The sequence below is a fragment of the Dermacentor andersoni genome, chromosome 5, assembly GCF_023375885.2.
Source record: "Dermacentor andersoni chromosome 5, qqDerAnde1_hic_scaffold, whole genome shotgun sequence".
NCBI classification, from domain to species: Eukaryota; Metazoa; Arthropoda; class Arachnida; order Ixodida; family Ixodidae; genus Dermacentor; species Dermacentor andersoni.
In genome coordinates, this window is record NC_092818.1 from 62040070 (window position 1) to 62053068 (window position 12999).

Below are 12999 nucleotides of genomic sequence, written 5' to 3' on the forward strand. Positions count from 1 at the left end.
ATAAACTTAAATGATGACTCGAGGCATCCTTGGGTAAGTGGGCACGAGTAAAGGGGTAATATTCAGTGTAGACCACATTGGAAGCCATACATGCGAAGTGCTATAGGGAGCTGAGTCTATGTAACGTTATCCCACGTGGCTGGATTACGCAGTCGAAAGACATCTTCACGACAATATTCTTACGAGAACGAAGTTTGGTGCATCGCCTTAGCAGGCTACGGCGTACGAAGCAAGAAAGCTTTTCTGTACCCGTCAGTGTTTATATTTGGCTTGCTTCGTGGCCCCATCATGTGCCTTTCTCATGTGGCTTTTGTTTTTTCTCTGGCAGTGCTTCCACATAAATAACTTCGAAGCATTTGAAGGCATTCCAAGGCATTCGAAGCCATCAAGTACAATACACATGTAAAAAAAGAAAAACGCCGTTATCTCCTTACGGATCGACAAGACATGCCATCAGGAAGCAAAAATCAGTATCGAGAATCTAAAAACTGGAATTCGTTATTGCGCAATGAGACAGAGAGGACATGACGCCTGAACATTTCAAGCATGAGCCACCCCAGTCTCATTTGCCGAGAAAAGAAGAATCCCACTCGACGAGGAACGTTTAGCCAGCCAAATGCAAGAAGTGGATTTTCCGAGCACTCCATAACTGTAAATCCCGAGGTCTCCGCCATAAACCCCATTTGTTGTTTCGTACCTTAGCAAAGCCATCAGCACTGCTGCTTTAGAGGTGCGCGAGGAATGCCGCTGAATGGGCGTCGGACGCGTCGTAATAAAATACCCCGCAAGCAATGAACGTTCGTGCGCAAAGTAAAACCGTGAATAGCATGACCTCGGCACCGGCAGCTGCGAGCCACTTAGATGAGTGTAAACCATTGCTATCGGCTCCTAAAACCAAACAGCGCATTATTTGCTGCATAAAACAGCCTTAAGTAGTTCTTTATGTGTGTACATGCGTGTACACTAATGCGTGCCCACGTGCACGTATTTGTGTGGTTGTGCGAGCTCGCGTGCGCAAGCATATATCTGCATGGCAGAGTCGTTCAGTAGGCATAGTGCAACTCACACAAACCATATCTACGCTCGCTAATCTTTAGTATAACCAGGGGAACATGGTCACTGACTACGTATTAAACGGGCATGTTACCTTAAACATGGATGTGAGAATGCGGAACTGTCGCCAAATAAACACTAAAGAAGAACGGGGAGTAAGGATGTGTTGGATAATTATACTCCTGACAAACTAGAACCTTCAGTCGTATCTTTATCGGAGTGTACCAAGACTAGATAGATAGATAAACTAGAGACAGATAGAGAACTAGATAGAGAACTAGATAAAGCGCGAAAAAAAAGAAAGGAAACTGGCTCGAAGTTCCAGCTCCCTAAAAGCCTGAAACTTTCATTGGCTTGAAGTTCCTCGTGACATCATGAAATTCGGGAAGAACCTGCTCGAGACTTGTTCATTAGTCTATAGAAAAATGAACATTACACATCGAAGTCTGAACCAAACTTTACCTACTGAGTTTTGAGCACTCTCTTTTTCGGTCAGAAAATCGGGCTAGAAATCGTCGAAGTATTTCGAAATTTACGACGTCGAACTAGCGTGTTGGCGGTGCGGTGTACCGGAGTAGCCGAATTGTATATAGTCGGCGTATATTTTTGAGACTTCGGCATTTCGCACCTTTCCACTTGTATGCCCCTCTCTTTCTTCTGTCCCCTCGTTTCTCTCACGAAAAGAACAGACCAATTCCATTAAACTACTTTAGCCACGGACTTCTCGCAGTCCACCGTCAAGAGAAAGAAACAGATGAGAGCGCTGTAGGAGCAGCCTTAGCAGAAAACTACTGTCATCCACAAAGCACACGGCGCAAGCACTCACGCAAGGGACACGCGCACAAGCGTGTCAAAACACGACAGTGTTCTGTTCTCGAGCACAAGAGGGGTCGAAAGGCGGGTGCTCCTTTGGGCCAATCGCGCGTCAACTTGTAAAAATCCGTCGTTACGGTCGCTCAAATCTGCTTTCCTGCGGAAGCTTGTTACACCTCCTTTCGGCGCTAAACTGCAGCGGCGCCCGGCTTCGCTTGTGTAACCCAAAGCACGCACACAGTTTTGCCGTTCGAAATCCTCACAGAAGCAGAACAGAGCCGCCCACAGGGTGTGTGCTTCTTCCCGCGAGCTTCAGGAGGAGCGAAGAGTCAAGCTTCTTTTCTCCCGACCGTCTTAGCAGCTCAGCTCGGGGGCGCCCGGTACCCGGGGTTGACTTTTATTTCACGGACTTTCGTTGGCCGGCAACTTGTCGCGCTTTCTTCGTCTGCCTTGTTTTCTTCTCATTCAGCAGAGCTTATCCTGGGGAGCTAAAGGCTGTCACAACACAGGGTTTTACGGGGAGAAACGAAGCGACGGAGGGAAATGTCGGGGAGGTGCTTTTGGGGAGAAGGGAAGAGATAGAGAGAGAGAACGCGCCTTTAATCCTCAACTAATGATCCGCTGCTGCCTCTGAGGATCATCTGTCTGGTCGATTCGGTTCGCGCTGGTCGCGCGCCGTGCGTGTCGAAGACCTCCTTCACAACGACGCCCCCGCTTGCGGCCCCGATGGACTCGGTGCCCGGTTGTCCAGGAATCCCCGAGTGCAGGTGGCGCGACCCGAGAGGCTGCTGCCGTCTTTTCCAGCCTGTCGACCCCCTCCCGTCCTCTTCCCTTGCTGCTCTCCTCCCCCATCTTCCACGCCAGCGCGTAGCTCGGCCCTGTCGCCTTCCTGACTCGAACTGGAGGTGCTCTAACGAAGCGGACGCAGACCGACAGGCCCGAACACAATCAACTTAGGGTGGGGCCCGACCTAACATAAAAGTTTAATTAGGCGTCTTCCAGTGTGGAACTACTGGCGAGGCGTGTAATTGAACGAGTAGAGGGCAGAAAAGAGGACAACGCCGTCTTGTTCTTCCTCGAACGCCTCCCATGCGGAACTGTCCCTCTTCCAAAGCACACAGCCGGCACTTGGACGCCCTGTACGTACCTAGCGAATGCGCATGTAGATATCTTTTTAATACGAACGGCGTCTACCCGTACAAGCGTAATCTGTTCTGCCTTAAGTAGCAGAGCTCTTTCGTTGTCTACGTAAGGTTCTTTGTTTGCGGCAGCTTGTGACGAGGAACAGTTGACTGCTTGCTATAGTAGTGTGCGGGGATCATTGTATGGCTCAAGCGCAAGACAAGATAATGGGCGCAGGGTAATTTTTTGTTCAATCACACCACCTCAGCTTTGAGTAGACGCCCGTGCAGCTTACTTCTGCGCATTGTGCTTTGTTTCTATTACACAATGCGACAGTTTGTTGTCCTTGGGAGCTGTTCAGCGCCCTGCGCAGCTTTTCCTTGTTAGACACTTCGTCCAGGGAGCCACAGCAATCGCCGCCGGTTGTGAAACGAAGCCACGCCTAAACCCTGGGCTGCGCGAAGCGAAATATCGCGACAGCTTTCAGCGCGTCAGGTGAGAATGTGGTGACGCCACGGAAGTGTTCGCTGCTCACTCCACTGTGCGAAGAAAAGACAATGCGGACACTGCCACGATTCCGCCGTTAAGATGCTGAGCCGATGCGTTTTCGTAAAAAATGGCATATGTCAAAGAGCCTGTCGTCATCGTCGTAATCTTCGTCGTCATCATCATCATCACCATCATCATAATCATATGATGCTACTGGAGGACTAATGGCTCTTGTGCGGCGCCCTTGTTATTGTATCAACCACTTTTCACGTTGCTGCTGAAACATCTCTTCCACTCATCGAAAAAAAAAAAAAACGTGGTGAGGGTTCCAGTATAGGCCCACATTTTGCTATATTCTACGAGATCTTTAAAACACGAATGCTCAAGGTTGTGGTTCTTAAGGGCACGTTCACGACACTCGGTTCAGTTCCAGCGCAAACGAAAAAGAAAAAAAAAAGGAAATAACGAAAAAAGAAAGAAATGTCAAGCAGCGATGCATTGAATACTCTAATCCCCCTTCTTCGGTGTTACAAACGATGCCACGCTTGTCCCACTTCGCTAAGGCCTTTTACGAGCAGCGACAGCGTAAATGGTGAACATTTATGGCGGCGGCTGTCGATCCGACAAAAAGGCCACCGCCTTCTCTCTATGTGCTTTACAGTTCGCTATTGAAGGCAGGAGCTAATCCTAAAAGGATTTCCATAAGCGCTTCGCGCAAGAGCAACACAGCGAGCGAAAGTCTAGGAGACGACGGTATCAGAGAAGAATTTAAAATTCTTCACGTCGCGCGCGCAGTGCAACCTGAGATTGCAACAAGAGCTGTCCCCATTGGAGAACACGTACACGTGCAGCTGTTGGGCTTTCATCTTTCTTTCATGAAATAAAGTACTCGAGCAGATAGAATGCCGACTTTCGTATTTTTTTTACTCGTGTCAGCAAGCGGCGCCTGCTTCCCATTAATTGGTCCTCTTTACCACACTCTTGTCGCTCAGTTTACCCGTCTTAAAAAGATTTGTAAATAATATCTTATCACTTTCACGTGTAGTGCGAGAATCCCGCGCCTTCCATGATGCTGTCGCATTGCCTACTTTTCACTTCAGCGCAATTTGAAACGATCCGTAGGCACGTCGTAATTATGCCTGGCACGCGCAACTCATCTGTACACATCTACAACGGCTGGACGTTCCCCGCGACTACTACATTTGATTTTGGAACTCAAAACACTTTACGAAAACGAAATGCGAAGCTCGCTATTTTTACGTAAATGCACGTACCTGCGTACAGAGCACGTGGTTACGTACGGCCACACAGTCTCGGAAATGTCAGCATCCAAACACCCTATCTTGCGCCACAAATAATACTCGCGATTCCTAAATGTTTATTGCACAAATACGCTATCATAGCTTTTGCTATGATAGCGTAGCTTCAAACGTGTTAACCACTATGTGTCTTCCATCCGCCACTAAAGTGATACCGTTAATCTTACGTTGCGCTAGAATTAAAAAGAAGTAGAAAGAGAGACAACTTTGGGCTTGGTCAGATGTAGTAATATTTGAACGAAGCGTACTGCAAGTACCAATAACATGACTCCACCGAAGCAAATATTAAGAGCTTTAAAGAAAACTATCCTTAACAACGAATCTGAAGCAGTTACGAGTAGGCTGGTTAGGATTAAAGCAAGCTTTTCCTAATATACAAGCTTAAACTGCGGTTTCTCTCTGCGACTCGTGTAATGACGACGGCCTAGACAAAAGAAAACAAACTAAAGAAATTGTGCAGAAGCGCAGGAGTAAGGGCTTGCACAGTTGAACTTCGACCGGAGCAATATTTGCTCTGCGGGTAACAGAAACCAGGAGTTGCAGGAAAGACTCGGAAAACGAGGCCGAAGGGAGAAACAGAACGAAACGAGCTCCCCAATATAAACCCCGAGATATACCATACAGCCACTATCGCGCGCATTCCAACAGTTCATTTATTTCGCGGCGGAAAGCCCTCCGCGCAGCGATACCGCTGGAGAAACGACTCGAGATGCCACAGAGCCGTGCGGCAGACTTTTCACCTCTCGGCCCGACTGGGTTGCCAAAACTTGAAAGGGGGCCGCCAGGAGGAGCGGCGAGCGGTGAAGCAGGCACCGAGGGACGCGGGACGCTGAGGTGACGTGGGTGGGTGAGGGTTAGCACCGTTCAGTAGGGTAGGAAGGGAAAGCCTGGAGAAGGAGGCGAGAGGGAGGGCCGCTAAGGTGCAAGCTGAAAGCGTGATGGGCGATACAGCCAAGGTCTCTCGGAATACTTGGGTAAATTCTGCAACTTTTAATTAACTCGGACCAAACCCCCCCCCCCCCCTCCCTCCCACACCGATAGGGCCAGCGCGTGCGCGATGAAGGGGAGTGCGTGCTGCAGGCCAGGGCAGGCCGGGCCAAGCCGAGCAAAGCCAGGGCACGCGCTGTTTGGACTTGGCGGGGAAGTGTCGAGGGAGGGACGCTGGGGAGAAGGAGTGGAAGGCAGCCGGCGAAGGGGAGCGGGGCCGAAGCCGCAGTCCGAAGCGTCGTCGGTAGGAGGCTCTTCCTTATCGGCACCTCCGCAGTGTCGCCGGCCAGCGTTCTCGAGGCGGCAACGCTTGAATAGGCGGCCTAATCTACGCCGTATCGCGACGACGTGTTTAATGAGCGCTTCCGAGTCGGCGGCTTGCGGCGCGGCGCAGACGACAACCCTCCTTTCCTCCACGCGCCGCGCGCGTCGAGCAACACGGCATTATGGGGCGATAACGCCGCCTCTGCAGGGCGCGGGCGGCCGCAGACAGGGAACGGGCTCTTTATTCCGCGAGGTGGCGTCTCCCCACCCTCCCCCATTGCCTAGGCACGTACTGTGGAAGATTTTTACCCCCCCTCCCTCTTTCATTAAGCGCTACGTCATTGCGCAATGTCGGGCGCGAGCTTCCCCGTGTGTTCTGCACAAAGCAGTATAGCAGCAGCAGCATGCGCAGTTATCTCGTGTAGTCTTTCTCGGCTGGGCAACACTTTTGTTCTATACTTTTTCGTTAGTTCATCCTTCTGGAGCGCACGTTGAAGGTAAGGCGATTCCCCGGAGTCTGCAATCTACTTTGCGGTACCGCTAAGACTGGAGTTAAAACAGTCCAGGAGCGCCGACTTTGAGCGCACTTTAAATCGCAGATTGCGCCGTACAAACATAATCGAGTTCAGGGCCCACGTTCCGCGTGTAATGAGGAGGAGTTTGTCTGCGTTATGAACTCTATGCAAATTACGCTATCGCGCTCGTTTGGTTGTAGGAGGCTGATCTAAATAGGCATATCGTACACGCCAGCGCGGGAAGTACTAGAATGAACTTTTTCGTGCTGCGAGCTAACTTCAGGGTCAGTTTTATTACGTCGGTTGCGTGCTGCAGTTATCTGGGCCAAGTTCTCTCGGGCGACCATTGTGAATAACGAACACGTACCTATCTTCGCATAACGTTCTTTTCCATTGTCCGCAACTATGAACAGTTATCGGCGCGCGAGTGCACTTGACTATGAACAGTTATCGGCGCGCGAGTGCACTTGGACTTCTCGGGAAAGATTAGCGAAGTCCCTGCACTGACCACAGTGGCACTCGAAATACTCAGGCAAGCTGCAGAAACGCACGCGAGGCAAAATGCGGCGGATGCATTTCTGAAAACACAGCGATGCTTCACGACGAGCGCTGGATACGCGGTCACAAGCTCATTGAGTCACAGCTATTGCTGTTAGTATAATTATATTCGCGAGTAAGAATCCCACCGCCACGCGGTTGGAAACGGGCGATATGATCAAATTTCAGTCGACGCCGGGTCATTGCGGCACCATCGGCAACAAAATAGCTGAAGAAGTAGCGCGTCCCGCCCACGAACAAGTCCAGCGTGTACCTGCGACATTGTCAAGGGCTGGTGAAACGCGGCAATTAACTTCGCCTACTCGTTCCTTGAAGCACAGTCGGCGTCACCCTTGTGTAGAGCGCGGGAACGGCGGCCTCCGGACCGCTTGGGAGGCAGCCAGCGACGTCTAACGGCTGGGCTTGAGATAAGTGTCTGGGCACGGGCGGCCGACGCATCTAATCTCGCCCCCAGCCACTACAGTTAGACGTCGCTGGCTGGCTGCGGAGCGATCCGGCGGCCACCGTTCCCGCGCTCTACACAAGCGTGACGCCGACTGTATATCAGACTCTTAGAAACTCACCGGAATGTGCTGAATCCCCACAGCACTTCCCTTGACCCTTCATTACGCCTTCTGCTACCGCCTGGCATGATGGACAGTGCTATAGTGTAGCGTTTGCGACGAAATCATACGGCATATCTTTATATAATTCCTTTGTTTTACCGAAACAGATGGACATTGCGCGCCGCTTGAAGCCGACTGGACGACAAAGCGTTCTGAGAAGTAACAATACTGACACTAAAGCCCCGGCCATCATCTGCTCTTGGTGCCCCAAGAACACTGCTGCACTTTTGAGGCGAAAGGCTGCGACCACCTTTGAGACCGCGCTGAACGTTGTTAATTGTGTGGGCGCGCATCACTTGTTCCTTTTCTTGCACTTTCCCCCACTGCGGTGGCTTAGCGGCCATGGTGATGTGCGGCTAAGCAACCAGGTCGCGGGATTGAATCTCGGCCACGACGGCCGCATTTCCATGGGGGGCGAAATGCGAAAACAAACACCCGTGTACTTCGATTTAGGTGCACATTAAAGAACCCCAGGCAGTCAAAATTTTCGGAGTCCAGCACTATGACGTGCCTCATAATCAGAAAGTGGTTTCGGCATGCAAATCCCGATGATTTGATGTATCTTTGTGCAGCGCTCACAAATCTCGTGCAGAGCTCACAAACAAAGGTATATCATGAACGCTGACCAACTCGCTCAGTTTTGTATCCTAATGTTTACCGCTGCCTTTTCCTTTCTGTCTTTCTCTATCTCCCTCACTCCATCTTTCCGATTGCTGTTGCTGCTCCCAAATCTACTACAGTGTCCCGAGTTCTTATACCAATGTTGTTAGCATCGATTTGTACTGCTTTAGAAAAAGATCCGCTTGTAAGCCTCTCTGTCTACTGCTACGCATTGTCAGAGGGTCTGATAAAGGTCACGCAGTACGAAGCGCTCACATTTTCTGGTCGCACGAGGGAGCTACGATGAGCGGTGAACACGTACGTACGCCACTAAAAAACGCTCTTTCTTTTCTGCCCGCTCCCGTGCGTAAAACAAACATGCTTCAAGATTAATCGCGTTTCGGCAACGGGACGCGCAGCACGACATCAAAGTAAGACGCGAGCTTCGAACTAACCCCCCCCCCCCCCCCCCCCCTCCGCCCAAACTTTCCGCCATGCACCTGGGAATGCGATAAGCCCGCAGCGGAGTCTCGAAGAGGAAGCCCCCTAATGCAAGGGCGGGTCTGGAGTTACGTCAAGAAAATGGCGGGGCCTTATCTAGTCTGGACCTTGGGCGTTTTATTACTGGCGTGTTTTACACACTGAACAGCGAGCGGCTCGGGAGCTGCTTGATTGAAATTGCGAAACGATAGGGAAGGCCATCCCCGCTCTACACAACGGCTCCACCCATCGGTTCATTTCGATACACAGCCGATGCATAAACAAGATTCGTGCTCAACATCAACACAAGACTCATCCATCGTCCCTTATCGCGTCGCGGGACGTCTTTCTTCCTTTGCCCCCTTTTTTCACCTTCTTTTTCTTTCTTTCTCCTCTCAACCGCGAGGCTGGGCTCGCTAATTGAAACGTACTGCATCTCAAGAGGAAAATGTACTTTCTCGAGGCACGCCACGTTAAAGAGACGTTCACCGCTGCTCAGGGCGACGCGATAGTATTGCCTGTTGAAGGACTCTCCGGGGCTTCCTTCTCGAAAGCGCTGGACAACGCTTACTGTTTTCTTTCGGGGTTTGTTGAGACAGCGAACAGAGAAAGAATCGTAGGGCTGTCATTGGGCGAGCGGCAGTCATGCACTGATGATGAACGCAGCGCAACGCTACAGCGAATTCTTCGCGGAAGCGATCGGAGGTGCGCAATTTTAGCTCATCGTGCACTGTAAAAAAAATTTACACCCTTAAGGGTGTTTTCTTGCCGCACTGGCAATGCCCTTACCGTTAGGGCCTTACAAAAAAAATTATAGACGACAACGGAGCTCTAACTAGACGCGCGATAACAAAAGACGTACCTAAAAACTATGTAATCATTCTGACAGCCTTGGGCGCACAGAAATTTCCGACAGGAGAGTTTCATATCTCTCCCTATGATATTCTCCTGTCAGATATTTCTGTGGCCCAAGGCTGTGGTAATAATTACATAGTTGTCAACTAGGTCCGTTGTCAACGCACGTCTAGTTAGAGCCCCGTTTTTGGCCTCTATAAATTTTTATAAGGCTCTAACGGTAAGGGTGTTTATAGTGTGACAAGAAAACACCCTTAGGGGTGTAAACATTTTTACAATGCAGCATAGCTGAAAGTTACAGTCTGCATAGGTCGACCAAATTCAGCCATAAGTCAATTCCCTCAGATTCACTGAGAATCAGACCGACCCGTGAGTCTGAGTCTCAGTGAGCTCAGCCGAGTAGAATTTCGGTGATTCTGAGTCTGAGTAATGCCGGGTAAGTAGAACTATGGCGAGTCTGAGTCCGAGTTAGCCATAAGCAAACGATATAATCGGTGAGTGACTCTGACTGAGTTCCGTTTATCTTGCCCACCTATGACAGTGTGCGTTATTACATTTTCCTTTGTTCTGCTTTCGTCGGACTGTTCATAAGAAAAAGAAAATAACAATAAGCGATCTGCTGACAACTAAGCAGCGAATTTCAACAATCAGCACCATAAGTGCCATAAGTACCGAGGAATGTAAAATGAAGATCGACGCATGGTTTTATTACGACAACAGGCTAAACAAATCATAGTGTTTTCACTATATAGCCGAATTACACGAGAACGCGTTTTGCACTGGACACGCCGGTGTGATTATTAATTCGTCAAAGCTAGAAAAAACAATCCGTTTGTCTTCACGACAAAAATAGAAAAGAGAGTTGGTTATGTTTGACTGGTTTACATGAATCTCTCCTATAGCGTAAACGACAGATGAGCATATGGGCAAACTTACAAGTTTAAGCGGCCTGTGGACTCCCGTCTTGCGTGCTGCAATGGCCAAGAGAAAAAAAGAAAAGAAAGAGGCATGTTAGCATATAAGCAGTTGAATTCACTCAGGACCGCAACAACAACAAATTCAAGGGGGTAAAAATCATACAAAAAATTTAAGGATTGCGGAACACTCACTACAGACTAAACTATCACAGAGCTTCACAGATAAGCGCGATAATCATAAAGCAGAAACGTTGTATCCTTTATATCTGTTTGCACACGTGTACACAAACAGAGAGATCAACGCACATCATTCATAATCAGAATTTTGTTGCATGAAACTGGCTACAAAAGAAACAAACGTGCAGCCAATCAACTTAAAATAAGGCAGGACGTACTTATGATAAGAGTGGACGGCAGCAACCAGAAGTGCAAGAATACAACGCAAACCCGTGTCAAACGCAAAGCAAAAAGTAGAAAGCTAACGTGAAGAGGCATCGAGCTTTACAAGAAGCATCGTGTGACCGTATCGTAATTTACACATGCTTTAGGGGTTATGAGACACTTTTATTATATGCCGAATTTCCTCCAACAATAACTTGAAAAACTATTCTCTCAGGAAATATCGCCCGTCCTTGTTATTTCATATTAGGCCCGTATGAGAAGCGTGTAATCGTGGGAGATTTTCCTTGTTTTGATAAACAAATAATTTCTAACCATTTCAATGGTACAGAAAATGTAGAATGGTGCAGAAAATTCCGCGAATGTGTACAATATTCGATGCGTTCTCAATGCGACACGTTAGCAAATCGTACGGAAAGGCAAGTTCTGTAAAGTGAATGACCAACTGAGCAAACATCCATTATGAGGTCAGAAGTTTCTGGGCCAGAGCTCCGAAAGGTACGCCATGTAGAACACCACAACTGAGCTGCACCAGTTAGTAAGGTCTACGCGCTTAAGTAACAGGCTTTGTGAAGTCTGCACGCTATAACCCCGAACTGCGTGCGCACTTAACGAAACTCGGGACTTTCTAATCTACCATTTTCTTTTTTTTTAATCTCTTAGCCGTCTCCAAACGAAAAGGGCAGCCAAACAGAACCACCCTGGTTATCGTTATTACGACCAGCGCACAAATAGAGACAGAACGCACAAGAATGCGAGAACAGGCGCTGTCATCGAAGACGCAGACCGCACCTGTCCTCGACTTCTTGCGCGTTTTGCCTCCGGTTAGGGGCGCCGGTAGCAGTTATGCAGAACCAACTCGCCTTTTTATACATTATTTCTATCCATAATTACTCTCTCTACTTCACGCTACCAGTTCTCATCTATCCGTATGCCATTGGGATATGTTATGCTGCATTCGAAGTGAGCGCATGATTGAAACGTCCCTAGTGAAGAACAAAATTACGAAAGGAACAAGAATGTCAGTGTCCTTTTTAAGAACAGCTACAGACTCTCGCCTGAACTAATATGTGCCTCCGCCCCCTCCTTGCGAGAGACGCGAACGTTTCACTCAAATCCACGCGGTTCGGAAGATAAAGAAGAGAAACGCCGGTCCGTCGGGGCACGCAGCAAATCACTTTTTCAATCGCTCCTTCAATGCTTAGGTAGAATGAAGCATTCCAGCGAGAAACAAATACCGGTGCGACGAGAAGCAGGGTAGCAAAGTAAAAAAAGAAGGCGCGAAGACAAAAGGAAAAAACAGAAAGGAAAAAAAAAACTGAGATCTCGCACCCCTACCCGCGTCGCCTGAGTCTGAAAGTATTTACTCCGACATTGAACCGAATAAGGCGGCGCAACGGAGGGTGCCAAAGGAGAGTGAAATACATGGAAGTCGCGAGAACGACCTTATACGCCCTCTTCTTCTTCATCTCCGAGCAGCCGCCGGCGCCGAGCGCCGGATAGAGAGCCACCTCAACTCCTTCCCGTGCCTCCGCAACCTGAATACAAAGTAAGTCATCTGTGCCAAATGGGAAGCACCGCTCCAAAGGAGGAAGGAATCTTGCCCGGAGGTGAATGCAAGAACGCGGCTAGGAAAGGAGGGCGTAGCGCAGAAGCAAAATGTGTGCGTGTGTGTGTGCGTGCGCGGGCGCGTTCGCGACCGCGTTCGCTTCGGCGTTCGGGAACCCAAGGAAAAAGTTGGGGGAAGGCGCGCGCCGGGAAAAGCGACGCGCCAAACAATGTGCGCGTACCCTTGTTGCTTTCACCGGGTGCTTTCTACGTAACGACTGCGCCGTGGCCGCCGAGGCCGCCGCACGCTGGCTGCCGCAGTTAGGCACGCCCACAGGACATCCTCCTCTCTATCTCTCCAATACCCCCCTTCGTTTTCTTAAACAATTCGCGATTTTCGTGGCTGTTGTGTTCCCTTTATTGCCATCTTTTCTCTCTGGGTTGAGCTCCTGCTTATCGATATAAAATCAAAAGA

The 12999-nt window shown here is 49.4% G+C and overlaps 1 protein-coding gene across 2 annotated transcripts in view; it reads right to left on the reverse strand.

The window, feature by feature from the left end:
* Window positions 1–12999, reverse strand: part of LOC126530707 (irregular chiasm C-roughest protein-like) — a 385268-nt gene that overhangs the window by 291379 nt on the left and 80890 nt on the right. For both annotated transcript variants that reach the window (XM_055070752.2, XM_050177973.3), the window contains exon 2: window positions 10597–10631. The gene's annotated coding sequence lies outside the window, so the exon portion shown is untranslated. The remainder of the gene's footprint in view (window positions 1–10596; window positions 10632–12999) is intronic.